The 25,380-nt window shown below is 36.0% G+C and overlaps 1 pseudogene; it reads right to left on the bottom strand.

The window, feature by feature from the left end:
- Positions 1 to 17,025: 17,025 nt before the first annotated feature.
- LOC149848975 (COP9 signalosome complex subunit 5 pseudogene) lies at positions 17,026 to 17,459 on the bottom strand (annotated as a pseudogene).
- Between the last annotated feature and the right edge of the window lie 7,921 nt (positions 17,460 to 25,380).

The following is a 25,380-nucleotide window of genomic DNA, read 5'->3' on the forward strand; positions in this document are numbered from 1 at the left end:
TAAATCTATTTATGTACATGAATTAGTTGCAGTTTATGTTATTTATGACTGGTGGATCCATGTACATGAATCTATTCATGTACATGAATCAGACTAGTTTATGGTATATATGACTGGCCGATCCATGTACATGAATCTGATTATGTACATGGATCAGACCAACATGTTGAGATGTACATTTATATTGGTCAATCCATGTACATGAATCCGATCATGCACATGGATCAGACCAACTGCTAATATGGTTATTTATGTTGGCCTATCCATGTACACGAACTTGTTCATGTACATGAATCATCTCAACTGATATTACTTTTTGTCTGGCAGATCCATGTATATGAATCAGCCCAACTGAATTTAATTCATGTATGGCCGACCCATGTACATGAATCTGATCATGTACATAGATCAGACCAACTGTTAATATGATTATTCAGATCTGACCGATTGTGATCATCGCAAAAATTTTTCTCTCTTGGTGTTTCTCTCTTTTCCTCCTCTCTTCCTTTTCTAACCTCTATTTCTCCTTTTTTGAAAAGAGAAAATAAAAGACAGGGAAGAAGAGAGGAGAAAAGAAAAGAACAGAAGAGAGAGAGGAAATCTTCTGCGAAGGTCTCACTTGACCTTGATTTTGAAAATATTTAAGAAAATAACTTGCCTCCGTTTTGAAAATCTGCGAGAAAAAAATTGAGAGACGGGGCTCGCTCGTCGGTACGAGGTTCGACCGTTCCTGGCGCCTTTACCAGGGGTAATCAAACCAAGGATCGATTTTATGCCTTTTTGCTTTGCTAAAAGATTATCTAAGAATTTATTTTAAGTCTAAATGCATAAAGAATCATGCTTGTGCAATGCAAAATGCAGAAATATATGCTTTTTGAGAAAACACTTTTGGAAATCTGAAATTTTCCAAGTAATTCTGAAGTAAATGTGATGACGAAATGATTTGAAATAGTTGAATTTAACTTAGAACTTGAGATAGATCAGGAAAGATATTCGAAGTTCTAAGTCTTTGAAATAACTAGGGCTGGGGAAAATAAATCTTGACTTTGAAAAGAATGAATTGAAGCTGAGATAAAGGAAAAGAAAGGAAGTTTTAAAGTCAGAAATGGACTTTGAATTTGAATTTTTGAACCTGGATTTTTAGGAGAGATGAAATTTGAAATGGAATGGAATTTCAGATTTGAAGTTTGAAATCAAGATGGAATTTTGGATTTGAGAAATCCAAATGGCATTTGAAAATAGAATTGGATTTAAGAAATCCATATGTGATTTGAAAAATAGAATTGGTTTTGAAGTCCGGAATCCTAAAAGGAATTGGATCCGACATCTGGAATCCTAAAAGGATCTGGATCCAAAGTCTGGGATCCAAAGATGGGGTTGAAATTCTAGATCCTAAATGGAACTTGGATCTGAAGTCTGAGATCCAAAAAAATGAAGTTGGATTCGAAATATGGAATCCTAAAAGGGAATTGGATCTGAAGTCTGAGATCTAAAATGAAGTTGAATTCTGGATCTAGAACCCTAAATGGAATTGGATCTGAAGTTTGGGATCCAAAGCAAAGTTGAATTCTGGAACCTAAATGGAATTGGATCCGAAGTCTGATATCCAATAAGAAATTAGATCCGGAATCTGGATCCAAAGTGGAATTGGGTTCTAACTTTGGATTTACAAAGTCCAAATGGGACTTTTGAAGATGGATCTGGGTTTTTGAAAACCTAGATTTGAATTTAAAACTTAGGAAAAATCAAATTTTGAGATTCAGAATCAATCACAAACTTTTGATTTTGAATTTGAAAACAAACTTGATTTTGAATTTTGAAATCAAAAGATGAATCAGAAATTTCAAAGTTAAATTTGAACTTTGAAATTGATTTTGGGATATTGATTTGAGTTTGAATTTGAATCTTGAAAATGAATTTGGAATTTCAAAGTTTGATTGAACTTTGAAATTTTGATTTGAATTGGAAATTTGAAGTTTGAATACAAAATGATTTTGAAATTTCGAAGTCAAATTGGACTTTGAAATTGAATTTTGAATCTTGAAATGAAATAGAATTGAGTTTGAATCTATAAATAAGCATTGATTCGAGAAATGAAGAACATACTCAAAAATCACTTGGAGTTTTGAAAGGAAATTTTGAAAACATGATGCAATTCTATCCTAAATGATGAATGAATCTAAAGAATGTTAAATTGGATTTTGAAAATCATATTTCATTCTTTAAATGAATTGAAATAAGATTGAAAATAAAATACATCCCCGACAATGGTCATTGGATGTATTATATAATAATCATATTTAAATTCATATGAAGAATAAAACATATTTTGGTGCTTTTATAGAGTTTAAAGTGAAATTAACTCGCAATATATCCTGACTATGGCCATTGATATATATTTTGAGTTAATTTTTAATTTAAGCCCCGATAAAAGAAGAAAACATTTTAAAAATATGATGATTTTTGAAGAAGGATCCAGTGTGGATCCAGTGTTATTCCATAAAAGATAAAAATCCTAAGATTTGTTCACACCTTGACTATGGCCATCGATGCGAATCGTCAATTTAGGATTTAATCACATTTTATGAAATGGTGCACGTGCCATTCGTGGATTTTTGAGAAACAAAGAGGAAAATAATATGAAAACAAGCCTTTCAGGATATTTACAATGCTTATTCATTCTACCTAATACGAGAAATATGAAACTTTTATCAATACCTAATTATTATAACCTTTCAACTGAATTTAAAATTGAATTTAATATTCCTAAACTACAATAACATCTTTAACTTACTACCTGCAAAACAGAGTTAGTATAGAGCAAGATTGCAAACATACATAGGGGGGAAAACAAAATCTAAATGCTATCTTCACATTAAATGGGAAATACCTATGAAAATACACTCATTCATATGGAAATGTGATGTTTGCCTCTTGTGGTATGCTATGAGAATTGCAAATACAAGAACACTGTATGATATGCAAGAGGATGCTGCGAACTCTTATTATGATATCCATTTCTGACATATCAGAAAAATGACCATGTATATCCTTTTTAAACCATACAACATCCCTATAATGATAACCTTTTCATCATTTATAAGAGACCCTCCACTTCATGGCTAGGCACTATGATGAAAGCAGCCTCTGAATGGGTCCGGTTGCTAAACTGAAGCATGAGTGACAAGATCTGAAGTTTGTCCTGCAACATCATCCCTGTTTCCCAATAGTGGAGAAGACGAAAGTGTGTTCACCCAATGCTTATTCCACAGGAGGTCTAGGAGGTGAAAATCAAGAAAGGATTTGAAGTATGTTATCTCCAGGGCATAATACTGTTTGCAATGAACCCCAAAATCTTCAATTTTGTTCTGAGGAATCGTTTGATATTCAGAGACAGGCTCATCAGGAGGCTTGTAGTCCTGAGAGTATGTGCGAAATGCACCAATCTCAACCTTTCCAGCAGAGACAGTCCTTGTAGGGTCTATGACAACTACCAAGAATGGCTCCTGGAATTGTTGATTGAGCATCCGAGTGGACACATCTATACCAGAAAGCTAGCACCCATAACCAGGATGAGAATGGTATCATCCAACCGCATTCTCCAAACGATCAGCCTTCAACACTTTTGAAGTTATCTTTTCCACCTGAGAGACTGAGGGACGTGATGTGGTTTGGGGAGCAACCACCTATTGAAATAATAAGGGTGGTTGTGCCATTGTGCAGTGAAGGAACAGGGGAAGGGTCTGTAGCAAGTGGGTAGAAGGTGTATTTGTGTTGGCAGTGATATGAGTGTAAATCAAAACTCATGGTTAATTGGTAAATGGATGAACTAATTAATAGACTATAATGTATGATATGGGACGTCACATGATGGACCAATCAAGAAACACCATGAGATGCAGTATAAAAAAAAATGTAAACAGAGATTATGCAAAGATGTGAACAGAATAAACTGAAAAATATTTACAGGAGAATTTTAAGGAGGTACCAAAATATGAGAACTAATGTTATGTAAAAATGCGTGGAAAGGAAACTACCTAGCAATCACACCATATAATGCCAAAGTATATGTAAAATTAAAGAAACGAAAACCAAATGAGGGGACCCAGATCAATTGCTCAGGATCAAACAACACAAAGTATCGATGAAATGAAGCTCAAGATGATAAGGTGTGAATCCTTGTAGATGCAGTGGGGATATAAAGACAAGTAATTCCTTCTGTAAGTGAGGTACAGGTGACTTACTGTAGATGAAGAAGGTAATGTTCCGCAGTGAGACATATACTAACTGGAGCTGGGAGTAAAGTTGTAAGCTCATTCAGAGAACCAATATTCAATAGCCAACTCAGCAGATGGTGGCTGGAATATAAACGAGACAAGGCTGAGCTTCCCTTCTTCTTTTTTTCGCAGGTAGTAAATAGAGGTGTCGAAGATCAACGCTTAAGCTGATGACACCATGAACAATTTCAGCTTCCCATAGTATTAGGTGCGCCTGACAGAGGCTGCATTTGTGATCTCCAGTGTCTTAGCACACAGCATGAAATTCCAGATAGCATCACACATAACTCAGAGATTGATTTTGCACTTAGAGAGCAAAGGCTGATGACTCCACCAGAATGCCCCTCTCTGCTGTATGGTGACATGTAACATCATGATCATGGCGGCTTTGCATGATCGTGAGAAATTACCAAGATCCTATTGGTTTGTTACATATATAAAAAAAATTTATTAGCCAAAGGAAACAACCAGTATGATACGATTCTATTATCACCTTTTCATGTGTGCAAACTGAGATTCATTCAGAAGAATGCCCAAAATGAAGCTAATATGAACGACAGGCATTTAACTGGCACCACTAAAAAAAAAAACCAGGATGGAGGTTCTAAATGAATCAGATTGGGAGCATCAGATCATACCGTAGAGATCTTCAAGGATTCGAGGTAGCTGATGAGAGACTTTTGCAGCAAAACAAAGAAAAGGGTCAGTGATACCCTAAAAAAAAAACAACACTGCCCAAAGATGATCTGGGCTCTAATACTCTTTGGTTGAAGCAACTTGGATAGCGATCATCTGTATAGGAATATACCATGACTTCCAAATGTACAAATGACGAGGCCTCCGATCGGTGATCAAATTAGATGGTGAAATCAAAATAAGGAAAAGAGGCCCAACGTGCATTTCAAAATAGTTTCACCTCATCATGCCCTGAGGCAATGCCATCAAACGACAACAGAGATTGGAAAACTAACAAATGCTCCAGATAGAACAGAGATTTAAACGTCAATCGGGGATCAGAAACAAAAACAAAACAACAAAACAGAACCAATTAACAAAAGAAAATTAGAAATCGGATATGAAAAAAAGAAATCAAACTAGATCAGGACACAAATTAGGATTATAATCTATCGTATAACAATGAGACATTGTCATTTATAAAATTGTTGAAATTCAATAGCAAGAAAAAAAAATGTTGGAATTATGGAATTTCGTTATTGTAGCAACGGGATGTATTGATTTACCATAAGTAAACCAACTTTAGCACCGATGCTTCCGTGGGGTGGGGAGGGAGATAAGAAAAATGCAAGAAAATTTGAGAAGACAAAAAGGAACGGAGAGTTAAAAATCGTAAGGAAAATTCAAACTAAAAAGAGGAAAAGCAAAAATGAAATCAGATGGAGGTTCAAAGCCCCGATGAATCGGCGATGCCATTGCGAGGCATCGTCGATCATCATTGAGTGAGCAAAGGTATATATAAAAAACAAAACAAAAGTAAAAATCTGTTGTAAATAAAAACAAGAAATTGAAGGCCGATGATGGATTATTTGTAAACAGATAATGAAAGTGAAGACAGAAGAAAATGAACTATAAACATGGATTAAAACTCTATGAAAATCAAGGAAAACTCAGATATGAATAGCAAAAAGGGGGGGTTCTTACCTGGCTTGCAAGGTTTTTGAAGGAGGGGAATTTTCCTCTTGCTTGCCATGGAAATCCCTTGCTGCTGAAGGAGAAGAAGGGCGATCGAGGGGAAGACGCCGGGTGGAGAGGTGAAAGTAATGGATGCATGAAGAAAAGGGGTGCAGGGGTGAAAGGGCAGTGAAGGTGAGGGTTCTCGATGATGGTTTATGTAGAAAATGGAAGAGGGATCTAGAAAGGTCGAGGGAGTTTGAGAGGGAGAGTGAGAGCCAGAGTCGCTCTCCTGGCCATCCCACCTCTTGTGAAGGGTTCTCAAAGAGAAACCCTAAAAAAAATTTACAACGGGGCCCTTCAGGTTTTTAAAATTTTTCAAAAGGGGCTCCTTTACAAGGTTTTCCAAAAAGGTTTTTTTTTTTTTTAAAAAAAGGATATTTTCAAAAGGAGGTTTTCAAACTATCTTTTCTGAATTTCCTTTTCTATTTTTTTATTTATTATTTATTATTTATTATTTTGTTCCTTTTCTTTGTAATTTCCTTTTTTTTTTGTGTTTTTGATGTTAAAAACTCTTGAACACTAAAAGGGTTTTAAACTAATTTGAAAAAATTTAAAAATATTTATTAAAGAAGTATTTTCTGAGAATTTGGGTTTATCTTTTTGGAATTTTCTTAAGAAGACAGGTTTAGATTCGGGATTTGAGAAAATATTCGAGTTTTAAACCTTGAATCGAGAAATACAACACGATGGATCCAAACGGATACCGGACAAACTGTCTGAGCCTTTCAAAAAGTTATTTTGGTAATTTTGAGAATTTGGTTTAAAATTTGGATGATGATGCTCAGATTTGGATTCTAATATTGGATCCGGATCCGAAATCGAGTCAGATATATAAAATGAATTTAATTTCAGTAAAACCTGAGAAATAAACTGGAATTGAAATTTAAAACTGACTCAATTACTCAAAAAATGGGGCCAGGGGTAAAAAAGGAATATTTACAAAATTTTAAAAAATTTGGGGTGTTCACAGATGCCCCTCTTTGCTACTAAGCCAGTTGAAAGCCAAGCTTAGTGGCAAAGAAATCACTCTAAATTTTGAAAAAATGCCCCAGTCAGCAGATCTGAACTGGGTGTGGAAGAATTATTTTGAAAATATGACTTCTCAAGCTTAGTACCTTATCCTGAATGGCTTTGGGAAGATGAAATCCTCGAAGATGATGTGACTAGATAACAAAAGTGAGGAAATCGTGATGGGACTTTGGGTAAAGGTCCCAAAATGCTGAAAAATAAGAATTTTGATCAAGTCTCATGGGTGAGACAAGACCAGCTTTTGGAACAACTCAGGTTTGGCCCTTAACCTGGATGGGACAAAGATATATCAAGGTAATTTGGATGAGGAAAGGAATACATGAGGACCTTGATGGGACATTTTTGGAAAATGCCCCGTGAGATAAAGCTCAAGTAGAATCCTATCCTGGGTGGATATACAAAGCATGGATTCTTCGATGGGAAGAACCATGATGGGACTGAGAGAGAACACCTCGTCAAAATGAGGAACCTCGTCGTAACGAGACTCAGGTTTAACCCAAACCTGGAAAAAGGAAGATACCTCGAGGGGCGAGGTTCAGGCTTAACCCTTAACCTGAAGGGGCGACCATATGGAATCCTTGGATGGAAGAAACCGTGATGGGATCTTTGGAGTTTGGACAAACAAATCCGAAAGGGGTTTTGCGAAAGGAAGAAAATGGAGTTCCCTAAAGCCTGGAAAAGGGATGATCTTGGGCGTCTCATTGCTGAGACTAAATCAGTTTTTGAAATCGATGACCTCTCGCAGAAAATTGACCTTTAACCTGAGTGGGTACGACCATACGGATTTCTTGAATGAAGAAACCGTGATGGGACAGGAAGAGATATCTCAACTGAATGAGGCAACTCTTTCTGGAAGATACAAACAATGCTAGGTTGCATCAAAATGGATATTGAATATTTATTTCATTCTTGAAATAACTAGAAAATTTTGCCAATAAGATAAAATCGTAGTTTGATTCAATCATTTGAAAATGTGCACGTATGTGCAAAAGACATTCCCTCTTTTACCTAGAGCATTTCCTCCAACAATGTTAACTCCTCGGTCTTAAGAGTCAAATTCAAAATTTTAGCGCTGATGATTTTCTTCAAGGAAGCTATCCATTTCCCTGATATGAGAAGAGAAGAAATATTCTTAATTTCATAAAAGCAAGTAGTGAAAAGATATTGATAAAAGAATTTTGCATGAGAAAAGATGACTTCTGGCAATTTTGGCAGTTTGATATCTGGGTGTTTTCCCATGATGATCTTTTTGCACTCCTTTTGAGTCATTGAATGTTCTTGGGTTTTAACATCATCCTTCATTTTGGAGATGTCCTGACTTTTCTCTCTTTTTTTCGAGGAAGGGTACGTCACAAGCTCCTTTATCTTGAAGATGTTCTGATCCTTCTTTTGTCTCAGGAATTATGCTGATGATATTGGCTCAAAAAGGTCTTAGATGAGAGCAGAAATCAAATATCTTTTAAGGTTTGTCGGTAGGTTTATCACATTCGCCTTCATCTCGATGGTGATCTGAACGTTCCCTGGAAGGATCCATCACAAGCTCCTTCATCTCGGAGATGATCCAAATCTTCTTTAGCCTCGGGGATCTAGCTCGTATATTCGCCTTCATCTTGACGACAATTGAGAGATCCCTTTTGCAGATATTTGATTGCAACTTTAAATGGATGGGGTAATATGGATTGAATGGATTCTTTTTATAGCTCATGATATTTCCATTGCCTGATTGCTAGAGAATCGTTTTTAAGACATGCGCCATAGCCATGATTAATATAAATTCGCTTCTGGCTTTTCAACATCATTGAATATTTCTTTCGCTAATCATGCCAAGGATATTTCTTACATCCTTTTGGTTGACCAACAGAGAGAAAATTTGAATTTTACTCTTTTTTTTGCAAAAAACTTCACTCTTTTGTAAAGAATACTAGAGGTAATCTGAGGTGATTTCTTTTGTGCAGTAAGAATATTGGAATCAACAAATATTTTAGCAAAATTGGCAAAGTTTTTGAGAATCATTTGTGAAATAATCACTCAATATAGATTTTGATGAGACCTTTAGCTGAATATTTTAAAAAAATGAAATGATCATGAGGTTTTTGGCAATACCAGCTCGAAAGCAGGATTTTGATCGTTTGTCCAGCTCGAAAGCAGGATTTTGATTATTCGACCGGCTCGAAGACAAGATTTTTGATGGAGGTACCAGCTCGAAAGCAGGATTTTGTTGTTCGACCAGCTCGAAAGCAGAATTTTGATTGTTCGACCAACTCGAAAGTAGGATTTTGATTGACCGACCAGCTCGAAAGCAGGATTTGATGAAAGTACCAGCTCAAAAGCAGGATTTTGTTGTTCGACCAGCTCGAAAGCAGGATTTTGATGGAGGTACCATCTCGAAAGCAGGATTTTGTTGTTCGACCAGCTCGAAAGCAGGATTTTGATTATTCGACCAGCTCGAAAGCAGGATTTTGATTAACCGACCAGCTCGAAAGCAGGATTTTTTTGGAAGTACCAGCTCGAAAGCAGGATTTTGATTATTCGACTAGCTCGAAAGCAGGATTTTGATTGACCGACCAGCTCGAAAGCAGGATTTTTTGGAAGTACTAGCTCGAAAGCAAGATTTTCATTGTTCGACCAGCTCAAAAGCAGGATTTTTTATTCGACCAGCTCGAAAGCAGGATTTTGATTGTTCGACCAGCTCGAAAGCAGGATTTTTTTTTGTTTGATCGACCAACTCGAAAGCAGAATTTTGTTTGTTCGACCAGCTCGAAAGCAGGATTTTTTTGTTCTACCATCTCGAAAGCAGGATTTTTTTTAACCGACCAGTTTGAAAGCAGGATTTTGAAATGGTAAAAATGATGGGCATTGATAGAATTGTAACTTGAAGGTTTGAGAATGATAGACATTGATGAAATTATAACCTGAAGGCTTGAAAGATGAAAAATATTGATGAAATTGTGACCCGAAGGCTTGAAAATGATATACTTTGATGAAATTGTAACCCGAAGGTTTGAAAATGATGAAATTGTAACCCGAAGGCTTGACAATTATAGACATTTGGTGAAATTGTAACCTGAAGGCCTGACAATGAGCATTGGGTGACCCAAAGGTCAAAATTGGAATTGAAACTTTGAATTTTGATGAATGGTTAGTGCAAAGACCGAACCTGGGGGGCTACCTTGATCAATCAGTTAGACACTAATACTAGCGCTAAGCATGCTAGTACGAGCATTGGATTTTTCAAGAAATGCCCCAGTATGAGTACTGGGTTTTTGAAATTGCACCAGTACGAGCGCTGGGTTTTGAAATTGCACCAGTACGAGAGCTGGGTTTTGAAAATATACCAGCATGAGCGCTGGGTTTTGAAAATGTACCAGCATAAGCACTAGGTTTTGAAATGAGGCCAGCACGACCACTGGACTTTGAAATGAGGCCAGCACGAGCACTGGACTTTCCGACTGAGAGTTTGGAAAGGAGACCGACATTCTAAGATACTTGGAAATCAAATATAAATGATTGTCGGTGTTTTCATGATTATCCCTTATCCTGAAGGGGAAATTCAGGTTTTGTCCCTTAACCTGAAAGAAAAAAAAAAGAATAAAATTTATAAAAATGGAGAAGAAGAAATTGAAAATTTATTTTGGAAAAGAATTCTCACAGGTAGCACTGGTGCTCCTATGAGTGGTCTCAGGATTATCCCTTATCCTGAATGGGAACACCTCAGAGAACGAGGGCCAGGTTTATCCCTTAACCTGAGCGGGAAAAAGAATAAAGGAATACCTCATTGAAAAAAAGGCATCAGGTTTATCCTTTAACCTGAAAGGGTAAAGAATAGAATAGAATTTGCCAAAATTGAAAGAATTGAAAAATAGATAAATTTGATAAAATTAATAAAGAAGGATAAAAATTGATAAGATTGACAAAAGATTAAATGAAAAATTGATAAAAGTTGTGAAAAGAAAAGAATTTATTTGATCCTGCCTGCACATGGGATCTTTGGAGTAAGAGGAGAATGTTCTTTTTGAAAGATAAGTGAGAAATCACTTTTGAGGAAGAGGATCAACCGCGAGGTTGATTTTGAGGAGAGATCAACATGAGGGTCAATTTTTTGAAAACGATGGTTTTGAAAACCAATCTTTGGAAAAAGGATGATCAACGCAAAGTATTTGTACTTTTGGAATTTATGACGAAGACTTTGCAGAAATTTTTAGGTTTTTTATGATTTTGAAAAACCCCCATAGGTAATATTATTTCTCTCATGAATGATGTCGGGATTGTCCCTCATCCTGGAAAGAATAAGAATTTAATGCGGCTTGATAGAAGCAAATGGCGAAGAAGATTTTTGAAATGAAAATATAAATTTTCAAAAATAAATGCCGCATTGTGGAAAAAGAGAGAAATATATGATATCAAAGATATGAAGAAAACTGACATTTCATTGATAGGAAAATATTGATAACAATGACTGAAATATTTACAAGTTTGTTGACCAAAGGTCACAAAAGACTAGGACTGACTTGCTCCTATAAGGTCACTGAAAATAAAGAAAGCAGAAAACTTTGTCATGGTCTGGGAAGCTAGGCCAGGACGGGTAGCTATTCTTCTTCTTAATCTTCCACCAGCAGCTTTTTATCGATGCAGTCTTGGACGATTTTTTTGAAAACAAAGCAGTGCTCGGTGTCGTGACCTATCGCCCGATGGAATTTGCAAAACTGATCCTTGAACCTTCCCATAGTCACGAAAGGATCTGCTACCTTGGGAAGTTTAACCATCTCCTTGTTTATCATGTACTCAAGAACTTGCTCAAGTGATTGCTCTAAGGGGGTAAATTCACGGTCGTATCCCCAACCGTCGTGCTTTGGATTCCCTTGGGGCTTTGATTCTAACTGAATGCTCGAGGGAGGGATGTCATTCTGCCTGCTGATCCCATTCTTTTGACTGGAATAATCATCTTTGCCTGATCCGCCAGTGTGGTTCTTTCTGCCACCCCTTTTGTTCTTGCCATTATTGTTGTTGGAGGAACTGGTAGAAAAGGTGAAGTTGATTTTTTTTTTCACATCCTGACTACCTTTTGCCAAGGTGATGCCGTTGTAGGTTTCGTTCTCTAATCCCATTTCAAGCCATTCAACTTGCTCTATTAACTTGATGAAGGATTTGGATGGAGAAGTGGAGATCAGACCCTTCAGAGGTTGAGAGAAATTGTTCAAAATTATTAAGAGTGCATGCCCCTCTGATATCGGGTCTTTCATTTTGTTGCAGGTGGATCTCCATCTGTAAATGAAATCTTTTGCCTTCTCATTGTTATTTTGCTTCAGATGGAATAGGTAGTTGAGGGTAGGCGGAGCCTCGGTATTGAAAAGGAACCTTTCGATGAACAGGTTGATAACTTTGTCAAAGTCTCGCAGTTCAATCGGGTTGATGTGGTCACCATACCATCTTGCTGCAATTCCCTCTAGACTGCGCAGAAAGCATAGGAATAAAGCCCTGTTGTTTTTTCTGAATTGGTTGCACTCGACGAAAAATGTAGCCAGATGAGCCTTGGGGTTGCCAGTCCCATCAGACTTTATGAATTTTTTAGGAAGATCCTCCCAGTTGTCATCCCTTTTAAGTTGTCATAAAAGTCTGCACCGGTGTAGATCTTTTTGCCTTTATCCTGGGCTTGTAAGTCTTTAATTGCATGAGCTGCTTCCCTCAGTTGTTCATGCATCGGATCTTCTGCTGGGATCTGAAACTTGGCTTTACTTGCTGACTCATGCCCCTCATTGATTTTCTTAGGCCGATACAAGGGTTTGTGAAAATATGCTGGCAGCTCTTCCTCTGAGTCCTCTTCCGCTGACTCTGAAGTGCTGTCATACTGAACTTGCTTTTTGCTGACTTTTCCCTTGGTTTTATTTTTAGAAGATATTTTCTCAGGGTTTTCCTCAGTCTGTTCAGACATCATTTTGGCCATCACCCTCTGGAATAACTTGTATGTAGCTGAATCAACATTGTTTTCTGCTTCTTGGCCCTGCTGCTTGGATGACCTGATGGAGTTCATTTCCTCTCCTTCACTGTCGCTTTGCTGTGAAACAGTCTCCTTTCCGGTCCTTGTTCGAACCATGATGAAATGTCAATGTTCACTCTATAGTATAAAATGGGATATTTTAAAAAAACTTTGGAGGAAATTTTGATAAAAGAGAAATCAAATTGATAGAAGATATCCCATTGCTAGGGATTGAGTCGTCAAAGAAAATTACAACAATCACATAGTTTCTCTGTGAGAAAGAATAAACAATTTAGAATATAAACAAATGCTATTTTGAGAAGGATATCTCTCGAAAAAAAAGAGACTTTATGGCAAAGAAGTAAAAGAATTCTTTGGAATAGAATCAGAAGATACGTTGGAAAGAAATTTAAAAATAGATGGCAAATATTTTAAAATTTGAAAAATTGCAGGCAGGATCAAAAGAATTTGAAGAAATCAGAAGAAAATAAAATACACTTGGGTTTTAAAAACAAAGAGGAAATTTTGAATAATATATACCCAGGGTTTTGGAAAATATAAGGAAAATATAAAATATCACACAATCACAGATGTACAAACAAGGATGTACAAATAGCACTCCCTAAAACTGACTCTAAATGCAATATTTGAAATGGCTGATAGGACCTTAATCCTAATTCTAAGATTTAGATCATCTGATTCCAATCAAGGTATGCCGATATACTCAAACCGAAGCTCGAAGTACGTGGCATAAAAAATATTTCTCCGGTTCTAAGGTAATGGCTTCCCAACATCCTTGAGCACTTACCGATATACCTCAGACTATGGCCCTTAGGTACGTGGTAGGGGGGCGCAAACCCAAATAAGTGGTCCAGTTGCGAGGCTCTCTCCCGAACTATGGTTCAGTGAGACAGTCAAGCAATGTGAAGACTGAGACAATATAGGTAGGGATGTTTTCAAAAATATGTTCAACATGCAAGAAATTAGATGGCTCTAATGCAAGTCCTAAAGAGATAGATTTAAATGAAAAGAAGCATACACTTGCATACATTGTTTGCATTCAATCCCTAGAATTGAGGAGAGTTGTATTTCAGACCTAAGTCTAATGTGAACGTGAAATAATCTCCTCAATATGGTCCTACCAAACCATGCTTAGATCCTATATGCAATGATGTCAGCTTAGGACAGAGTCTAGGGTCCTAAGGTTTGCATGGAAATGATGCTGACATTTGTTAGAATAATGACTTAGATAATATCAAAGCAAAAAAAGAAGGCATAAATTTGACAGGACAAAGACGCTACCCCATCACGGTCGCCAAATCTGTGATTATCGCAAAAATTTTCCTCTCTTGGTGTTTCTCTCATTTCCTCCTCTCTTCCTTTTCTAACCTCTATTTCTCCTTTTTTGAAGGGAGAAAATAAAAGACAGGGAAGAAGAGAGAAGAGAAAAGAAAAGAACAGAAGAGAGAGAGAGGAAATCTTCTGCGAAGGTCTCACTTGACCTTGATTTTGAAAATATTTAAGAAAATAACTCGCCTCCGTTTTGAAAATCTGCAGGAAAAAAATTGGGAGACGGGGTGCACTCGTCGGTACGAGGTTCGACCGTTCCTGGCGCCTTTACCAGGGGTAATCAAACCAAGGATCGATTTTATGCCTTTTTGCTTTGCTAAAAGATTATCTAAGAATTTATTTTAAGTCTAAATGCACAAAGAATCATGCCTGTAATGCAAAATGCAGAAATGCATGCTTTTTGAGAAAACACTTTTGGAAATCTGAGATTTTCCAAGTGATTCTGAAGTAAATGTGATGACGAAATGATTTGAAATAGTTGAATTTAACTTAGAACTTGAGATAGATCAGGAAAGAGATTCAAAGTTCTAAGTCTTTGAAATAATTAGGGCTGAGAAAATAAATCTTGACTTTGAAAAGAATGAGTTGAAGCTGAGATAAAGGAAAAGAAAGGAAGTTTCAAAGTCAGAATTAGACTTTGAATTTGAATTTTTGAACCTGGATTTTTAGGAGAGATGAAATTTAAAATGGAATGGAATTTCAGATTTGAAGTTTGAAATCAGGATGGAATTTTGGATTTGAGAAATCCAAATGGCATTTGAAAATATAATTGGATTTAAGAAATCCAGATGTGATTTGAAAAATAGAATTGGTTTTGAAGTCTGGAATCCTCAATGGAATTTGATCCCACATCTAGAATCCTAAAAGGATCTGGATCTGAAGTCTGAGATCCAAAGATGGGGTTGAAATTCTAGATCCTAAATGGAACTTGGATCTGAAGTCTGAGATCCAAAAAAATGAAGTTGGATTCGAAATCTGGAATCCAAAAAGGGAATTGGATCTGAAGTCTGAGATCCAAAATGAAGTTGAATTCTGGATCTAGAATCCTAAATGGAATTGGATCCGAAGTTTGGGATCCAAAGCAAAGTTGAATTCTGGAACCCTAAATGGAATTGGATCCGAAGTTTGATATCCAATATGGAATTAGATCCGGAATCTGAATCCAAAGTGGAATTGGGTTCTAACTTTGGATTTAGAAAGTCCAAATGGGACTTTTGAAGATGGATCTGGGTTTTTGAAAACCTAGATTTGAATTTAAAACTTAGGAAAAATTAAATTTTGAGATTCAGAATCAATCACAAACTTTTGATTTTGAATTTGAAAACAAACTTGATTTTGAATTTTGAAATCAAAAGATGAATCAAAAATTTCAAAGTTAAATTTGAACTTTGAAATTGATTTTGAGATATTGATTTGAGTTTGAATTTGAATCTTGAAAATGAATTTGGAATTTCAAAGTTTGATTGGAACTTTGAAATTTTGATTTGAATTGGAAATTTGAAGTTTGAATACAAAATGATTTTGAAATTTCGAAGTCAAATTGGACTTTGAAATTGAATTTTGAATCTTGAAATGAGATAGAATTGAGTTTGAATCTATAAATAAGCATTGATTCGAGAAATGAAGAAAATACTCAAAAATCACTTGGAGTTTTGAAAGAGAATTTTGAAAATATGATGCAATTCTATCCTAAATGATGATTGAATCTGAAGAATGTGAAATTGGATTTTGAAAATCATATTTCATTTTTTAAATGAATTGAAATACGATTGAAAATAAAATACATCCCCGACTATGGTCATTGGATGTATTATATAATAATCATATTTAAATTCAGATGAAGAATAAAATATATTTTGGTGCTTTTATAGAGTTTAAAGTGAAATTAACTCTCAATATATCCTGACTATGACCATTGATATATATTTTGAGTTAATTTTTAATTTAAGCCCCGATAAAAGAAGAAAACATTTTAAAAATATGATGATTTTTGAAGAGGGACCCAGTGTGGATCCAGTGTTATTCCATAAAAGATAAAAATCCTAAGTTTTGTTCACACCTTGACTATGGCCATCGATGTGAATCGTCAACTTAGGATTTAATCACCTTTTATGAAATGGTGCACGTGCCATTCGTGTTTCCATTCGTGGATTTTTGAGAAACAAAGAGGAAAATAATATGAAAACACGCCTTTCAGGATATTTACAATGCTTATTCATTCTACCTAATACGGGAAATATGAAAGTTTTATCAATACCTAATTATTACAACCTTTCAACTGAATTTAAAATTGAATTTAATATTCCTAAACTACAATAACATCTTTAACTTACTACCTGCAAAACAGAGTTAGTATAGAGTAAGATTGCAAACATACATAGGGAGGAAAACAAAATCTAAATGCTATCTTCACATTAAATGGGAAATACCTATGAAAATACACTCATTCATATGGAAATGTGATGTTTGCCTCTTGTGGTATGCTATGAGAATTGCAAATACAAGTACATTGTATGATATGCAAGAGGATGCTGCGAACTCTTATGATGATATCCATTTCTGACATATCAGAAAAATGACCATGTATATCCTTTTTAAACCATACAACATCCCTATAATGATAACCTATTCATCATTTATAAGAGACCCTCCACTTCATGGCTGGGCACTATGATAAAAGCAGCCCCTGACTGGGTCCGGTTGCTAAACTGAAGCATGAGTGACAAGATCTGAAGTTTGTCTTGCAACATGTTCCCTGTTTCCCAATAGTGGAGAAGACGAAAGTGTGTTCACCCAATGCTTATTCCACAGGAGGTCTAGGAGGTGAAAATCAAGAGAGGATTTGAAGTATGTTATATCCAGGGCATAATACTGTTTGCAATGAACCCCAAAATCTTCAATTTTGTTCAGAGGAATCATTTGATATTCAGAGACAGGCTCATCAGGAGGCTTGTAGTCTTGAGAGTATGTGCGAAATGCACCAATCTCAACCTTTCCAGCAGAGACAGTCCTTATAGGGTCTATGACAACTGCCAAGAATGGCTCCTGGAATTGTTGATTGAGCATCCGAGTGGACACATCTATACCAGAAAGCCAGCACCCATAACCAGGATGAGAATGGTATCATCCAACCACATTCTCCAAACGATCAGCCTTCTGCACTTTTGAAGTTATCTTTTCCACCTGAGAGACTGAGGGACGTGATGTGGTTTGGGGAGCAACCACTTATTGAAATGATGAGGGTGGTTGTGCCATTGTGCAGTGAAGGAGGACAGAAGAAGGGTCTGTAGCAAGTGGGTAGAAGGTGTATTTATGTTGGCAGTGATATGAGTGTAAATCAAAACTCATGGTTAATTGGTAGATGGATGAACTAATTAACAGACTATAATGTATGATATGGGACGTCACATGATGGACCAATCAAGAAACACCATGAGATGCAGTATAAAAAAAAATGTAAACAGAGATTATGCAAAGCTGTGAACAAATAAACTGAAAATATTTACAGGAGAATTTCAAGGAGGTACCAAAAATATGAGAACTAATGTTATGTGAAAATGAGTGGAAAGGAAACTACCTAGCAATCACACCATATAATGCCAAAGTATATGTAAAATTAAAGAAACGAAAACTAAATGCAGGGACCCAGATCAATTGCTCATGATCAAACAACACAAAGTATCGATGAAATGAAGCTCAAGATGATAAGGTGCGAATCCTTGTAGATGCAGTGGGGATACAAAGACAAGTAATTCCTGCTGCAAGTGAGGTACAGGTGACTTACTGTAGATGAAGAAGGTGATGTGCCATAGTGAGACATATACTAACTGGAGCTGGGAATAAAGTTGTAAGCTCATTTAGAGAACCAATATTCAATAGCCAACTGAGCAGATGGTGGCTGGAATATAAACGAGACATGGCTGAGCTTCCCTTCTTCTTTTTTTTTTCTTAGGTAGTAAATAGAGGTGTCGAAGATCAACGCTTAAGCTGATGACACTATGAACAATTTCAGCTTCCCATAGTATTAGGTGCGTCTGACGGAGGCTGCAATTGTGATCTCCAGTGTCTTAGCTCACAGCATGAAATTCCAGATAGCATCACACATAACTCAGAGATTGTTTTTGCACTTAGAGAGCAAAGGCTGATGACTCCACCAGAATGCCCCTCTCTACTGTATGGTGACATGCAACATCATGATCATGGCGGCTTTGCATGGTCATGGGAAATTTCCAAGGTCCTACTGGTTTGTTACATATATAAAAAAAATTTATTAGCCAAAGGAAACAACCAGTATGATACGATTCTATTATCACCTTGTCATGGGTGCAAACTGAGATTCATTCAGAAGAACGCCCAAAATGAAGCTAATATGAACGACAGGAATTTAACTGGCACCACTAAAAAAAAAAAACAAGATGGAGGTTCTAAATGAATCAGATTGGGGGCATCAGATCATACCGTAGAGATCTTCAAGGATTCGAGGTAGCTGATGAGAGACTTTTGCAGCAAATCAAAGAAAAGGGTCAGTGATACCCTAAAAAAAAAACAACACTGCCCAAAGATGATCTGGGCTCTAATACTCTTTGGTTGAAGTAGCTTGGATAACGATCATCTGTATAGGAATATACCATGACATCCAAATGTACAAATGACGAGGCCTCCGATCAGTGATCAAATTAGATGGTGAAATCAAAATAAGGAAAAGAGGCCCAACGCGCATTTCAAAATAGTTTCACCTCATCATGCCCTGAGGCAATGCCATCAAACGACAACAGAGATTGGAAAACTAACAAATGCTCCAGATAGAACATAGATTTAAACGTCAATCAGGGATCAGAAACAAAAACAAAACAACAAAACATAACCGATTAATAAAAGAAAATTAGAAATCGGATACAAAAGAAAAAAAATAAGAAAAAGAAATCAAACTAGAACATAACACAAATTAGGATTATAATCTATTGTTTAACAATGAGACATTGTCATTTATAAAATTGTTGAAATTCAATAGCGAGAAAAAAAAATGTCGAAATTATGGAATTTCGTTATTGTAGCAACGGGATGTATTGATTTACCATAAGTAAACCAACTTTATCATTGATGCTTCCGTGGGGGGGAGGGGGGGGGGGGGGAGATAAGAAAAATTGAGAAGACAAAAAGGAACGGAGAGTTAAAAATCGTAAGGAAAATTCAAACTAAAAAGGGGAAAGGCAAAAATGAAATCAGATGGAGGTTCAAAGCCCCGATGAATCGGCGATGCCATTGCGAGGCATCATTGAGTGAGCAAAGGTATATATAAAAAAAAAAAAAAGTAAAAATCTGTTGTAAATAAAAACAAGAAATTGAAGGCCGATGACGGATTATCTGTAAACAGATAATGAAAGCGAAGACAAAAGAAAACGAACTATAAACATGGATTAAAACTCTATGAAAATCAAGGAAAACTCGGATATGAATAGCAAAAAGGGGGGGTTCTTACTTGGCTTGCAAGGTTTTTTGGAGGGGAATTTTCCTCTTGCTTGCCATGGAAATCCCCTGCTACTGAAGGAGAAGAAGGGCGATCGAGGGGAAGATGCCAGGTGGAGAGGTGAAAGTAATGGATGCATGAAGAAAAGGGGTGCGGCGGTGAAGGGGCGGTGAAGCTGAGGGTTCTCGATGATGGTTTATATAGAAAATGGAAGAGGGATCTAGAAAGGTCGAGGGAGTTTGAGAGGGAGAGTGAGAGCCAGAGCCGCTCTCCTGGCCATCCCACCTCTTGCGAAGGGTTCTCAAAGAGAAACCCTAAAAAAAAAAATTGCAACGGGGACCTTCAGGTTTTTTAAATTTTTCAAAAGGGGCTCCTTTACAAGGTTTTCTAAAAAGGGGTTTTTTTTTTTTAAAAAAGGATATTTTCAAAAGGAGGTTTTCAAACTATCTTTTCTAAATTTCCTTTTCTATATTTTTTTATTTTTTATTTATTATTTATTACTTATTATTTTGTTCCTTTTCTTTGTAATTTTCTTTTTTTTTGGGTGTTTTTGATGTTAAAAACTCTTGAACACTAAAAGGGTTTTAAACTCATTATTTATTATTTTGTTCCTTTTCTTTTAGTGTTCATGAGTTTTTAAACCAAATTCTCAAAAACACTAAAAGGGAATATTTACTTTTTTTTGGATTCTGATATTGGATACGGATCCGAAATCGAGTCAGATATATAAAATGAATTTAATTTCAGTAAAACCTGAGAAATAAACTAGAATTAAAATTTAAAACTGACTCAATTACTCAAAAAATGGGGCCAGGGGTAAAAAGAGAATATTTACAAAATTTTGAAAAATTTGGGGTGTTCACACCGATCCATGTACATGAACCTATATGTACATGAATCACACCAGCTGACGTGAATTTATGTTGGTCGATCAATGTACATGAATATGTTCATATACATGAATCAGACCAACTGTTGTTAATTTATGCATGGTCGATCCATGTACGTGAACCTGTTCATGTACATGAATCAACTGAGTTGATATCATGTTATTATTGGCCGATCCATGTATATGAATCTGACCATGTACATAAATCTGATCAGCGATAGTTGTTTAATGCTTGGTCGATCCATGTACATGAATGTGATAATGTACATAAATCTAACATGTATTTGTTTATTTCATGCTTGGCCAATCCATGTATATGAATCTAATCATGTACATGAATCTGACCATCTGTTGACATATTATGATTGTTCGATCCATGTACATGAATTTGACCAAAAATTGATATTTTCTGATTTGGTCGATACATGTACATGAATCTAACGAGTTGTGGATATTTCCTGCATGGTCGATACATGTACATTAATCTGATCATATATATGAATCTGACCAGCACTTTAAATTTGCTGTGTAGCTGATTTGAATACATAAATTTGACCATGTACACAAATTTTTGCATAGTCGATTTACGTACATGAAGATGGTCATGTATATAAACCTAATCGAAAAAATGTATTTTTTGACTTGGCGCATAAATCTGATCATAAACGGATCAGTTTGCAATTGTGCATATCTTACTCATGAATATAAAAATAATTAGATATTTGCATGAATGTGATCATATGCATGTTTGGTTGATCATATGCATAAAATTAGATCATGAATGGTGTGGTCTGCAAGCTCTTTACTCGTGTGTGTATGTGCTTGGCTAAATGTGCATTCTTTGTATGTTTTGAATATGCATTATGAATATAAATTGTGAAATTGAGTGTGTTTTATGTTCACTAAAATTTTGCAATTGGCATAAATTACTTGATGAGATATGTTAGTCCTATGTAGGCCAGGAGCATGTGTTACTCCAATGTTATTGATTTTGTTTATGCAATACAAAATAATTTTTGAAAATTATTGGTTTTTTAAATTTAATTACACTGTTAAATTGTGAGGGCCAGGGCCTGAAATTGTTTTTGCATGTTGATTTGCAAAACGGTTCGTGTGTAAAGAATTTGAAACTTATTTCAAATGATAAAAGAGGCCAAAATAGTGTAATTAATATCTTTCTTAATGTCCCTTCAACAGTGTGAAAATCTTGGATGGTGATCATGGGGGACTGTGAGGATACTAACACTCTGTTTGCAATTATACCCTAGAACCCGATGTGTGGTTCACTTTCCGACCACAATTTTAAGGAGCTTTCAACCACTTTGCCTGGGAGTATTGTTGTTGACTCAACTGTAGCTATTGGCATACAAAGAAAGTGACATCAGTGGATATTGATTTTCTTGATGTCCCAACATTAGATGTTGATTTCTAATATTCTGATTGATGATATTGATTTCTGATGTCAATCGAGAAACAAATGTGGAACCCAATAAATAAAATATAAATTTTATGTTTACTTATGACTGGAAACCTATCTTGAACTTCGAAAATTTGTACCCATTTTGAGTATCCGCGGGTCTAAGGAAAAGTGAAAATTAAATTTGTGTGCATTTAATAGGAATATACATGCAATAGCAATTTTGATAATTAACTTAATAAGTTATTCATGCATATTTTACTATTTAACATTAGTTCGTGCATCTTTGTATATGTGATTCTACATGATATTTTGTTGAATGCTTGAATGGTAAGTTGATTGTGGTAAATTATTGCTTGCAATTTCCTCTAAAATTTATGTAAGTATTAATTTATGCTATTTCCTTTACTGTTTGGATTTTCAGAGAAATTCATACGAGAACTTCAGTTCTTACCCGTTTTCTTAAAACTATTTTATAGGCACAAATGCTCAGTGACATGTAGGACTGGCTAGTTAGAGGATGAGAGACTATGACTTGGTGTTTAGTTCTGACTAGGGTGCAGGAATTGTGATAAAGTAGATTTTTATATTCTTGATATTTTGATTTAATTAATGAAGTTCATTTTATTACTTCAAGTTGATTCAATGCATGAAATGGTTTGTGGTTTGGTTATATTCAATTTGTGATGTACCCCGGATCCTTGGGAGGTTTTTTGTAAATGCTTAAAAAAAAAATTCACTATTTTTCAAGGGTCAATTAGGGTTGTTACATCTTAAATATCCTGCAAATGCCAAAAAATTAGATACTCTTCAAGTGTAACTAGAAATGTGACAAGATGGACAATTTCATGCTGCTGAATAACAAGGCCCATTAGAAATGGACTATTTTGGAGGCTCTAATTACAAATGAAGTTAAGATTACTTTGGCACAGATCTCTAATGCGTAAGGTTGAAAGATGTCATATGGAAATCCCTACAAAAGGAAAGGGGGCAAAAATGAGCCACCACTTAAAATTTTTAATCAGTTTTTAAATTTAAAAAGTAGTTTAAAATTTTTTACGTATTGTGCATAACCTTAGTGAGACAAACTAATCCAAACACATAAAGAAGATAGAGAAAACAAAGCAGAAAAACTTTAGAAGTGAAAGAATCATTTCAATTTTGTCGACCCATAGGCCTATACAAGCAAACCATTTTCTTTGCCAATAGAAGCCAGAAAATTCATGACTAAGTGTTTGGGTATAGAGTTGATATAATGAGGAAAAATATTTTAACATTATAATGTGGAGACAATAGTACTTCGAAGGAAGATTGAGATTAATCCTATAATAAACACTGATTGAAAAGGAAAAGCAGATGAAAAAAATGGCAACAAAGGAACAATACCGAAATCCTCTTTTGAACAATCTTGATTATCTGATCCTTAGACTATGCACAAAATGTAATGACAACAGAAACAAACTTGATCTTGTAGCACTCCTGCAAACACCTCTCAATAAACAACAAATTTTGATTGGAGAAAGCTGAGGATCAAGCTGTTAAAGAAGGAGACCTACTTTGGTCAGAGTCCCAGGACCTCCATTGTTGCGCTTGCCAGATCAAGAAGTTCGACAAGGCGAGTTGGGGTTGTTGGGCAAAGTGAACCACTTGCAATTGGAAGGAGGAGTCAACAGATTCTCTGAAGTCAAATCTGAACGACCTCTTTTCCTACTCGGCGTGGTCAGGGGGGCTGAATCAGAGAATCCAAAGGAAATGGTACTTGTTGAGCAAGGCATCAATGTTGTCATCGAAGTCAGTGGCAAAGTCGAGGGTGGCAAGGTGGAGACAGTCGAGCTCCTGATGGACTTGTGGAAGAAGATAAACATGTGGATCAAACAACAAGGGTTGGGGAGGGCCTTCAACATCTGGCATTGAATAACAGCAAGGGTTGGCAAGGGTTGGGGAGGCCTCCGACAACCCACACCCGATATCTGGCGTAGTGAGAAAGGGAGAAGGAAAAGACAAAAATGGAGGGTAGTGAATTCTAATCATCTACATTGTCACATGTTCAACTCTTTCTGAAAACACAAATACTTCAAACTCTTATGATCCGTGAACACTTCGAACTACTCACCATACAAATAATGTCACCATATCATCAATCAATGTGAAGACTACAACGATCAACTCAAGATCATGGGTTGGGTAGTTGGGCTCATAGACTTTTAACTCACATGATTTCTTAAGCTATAACATTACCATGTTCCATCAAAATACACTCCAAACCCGTGATTGAAGCATCTAATTAGACCATAAAACTAGTACTATCGGATGACAATGACAAGACTCAGGCTAATGTGAGCCTATACTTAAGCATCTTGAAGCTCTCCTCACACTTATTTGACCACTCAAAATTATCTCCGTTTCTCATAAGCTTCATCATAGGCAAAGCGATATGAGAGAAGTCTTGAATAAATCATCGATAATAACCAGCCAAACCAAGAAAACTCCTAATATTATGAATGTTTTGCAGTTGCTTCTAATCTAACACTGCCTCAACCTTAGCTGGATCCATAGCCATGCCATCTACTGAAATAACATGGCCAAGAAAAGAGACTTTCTTGAGCCAAAACTCATACTTGAAGAACTTAGAATAGAGTTAGTGCTCTCTAAGAATCTTCAAAACAATATGCAAATGCTTTTGATGTTGACTCTTGCTCTCTGAATAAATCAAGATATCATCGATAAAGACAATCACGAAAGAGTCAAAGAATAGTTGAAAAACACGATTCATCATATCCATGAATGCTACTGGGGCATTTGTGAGCCCAAATGGCTTTACAATGAACTCATAGTGCCCCATAACGAGTCTAAAAAGCAGTCTTGGATATATTCCTTGCTGTAATTCATAACTGATGGTATCCAGATTTCATATTAATCTTCGAAAAGACCTTAAAAAGACCAACAATACAATGAGTATTACAACAAAAGAAACAAAGGAATACATATCCAATAAAAGATATAAGCACAAAGTTCTAAAGTGAAGCTTTACCTTAGCCTTTTACAACTGATCGAATAGGTCTTCGATACGAGGTAATGTGTACTTATTCTTTATGAAGACTTAGTTAAGCATACGATAATCAATCCATAACCTCATCAATTCATCTCTGGTCGAATAAATTTGTGCCTCATAAGCACTTACAGTTGCTTTTTCAACTCCTCCAACTCAGTTGGCACCATACGGTACACAACTTTAGAGACTAGAGCAATCCCTAGCAAAAGCTCAATGCCCAACTCTATAACTCG

The sequence above is a fragment of the Nuphar pumila genome, chromosome 1 (assembly GCF_984573655.1).
Source record: "Nuphar pumila chromosome 1, dmNupPumi1.hap1.1, whole genome shotgun sequence".
NCBI classification, from domain to species: domain Eukaryota; kingdom Viridiplantae; phylum Streptophyta; class Magnoliopsida; order Nymphaeales; family Nymphaeaceae; genus Nuphar; species Nuphar pumila.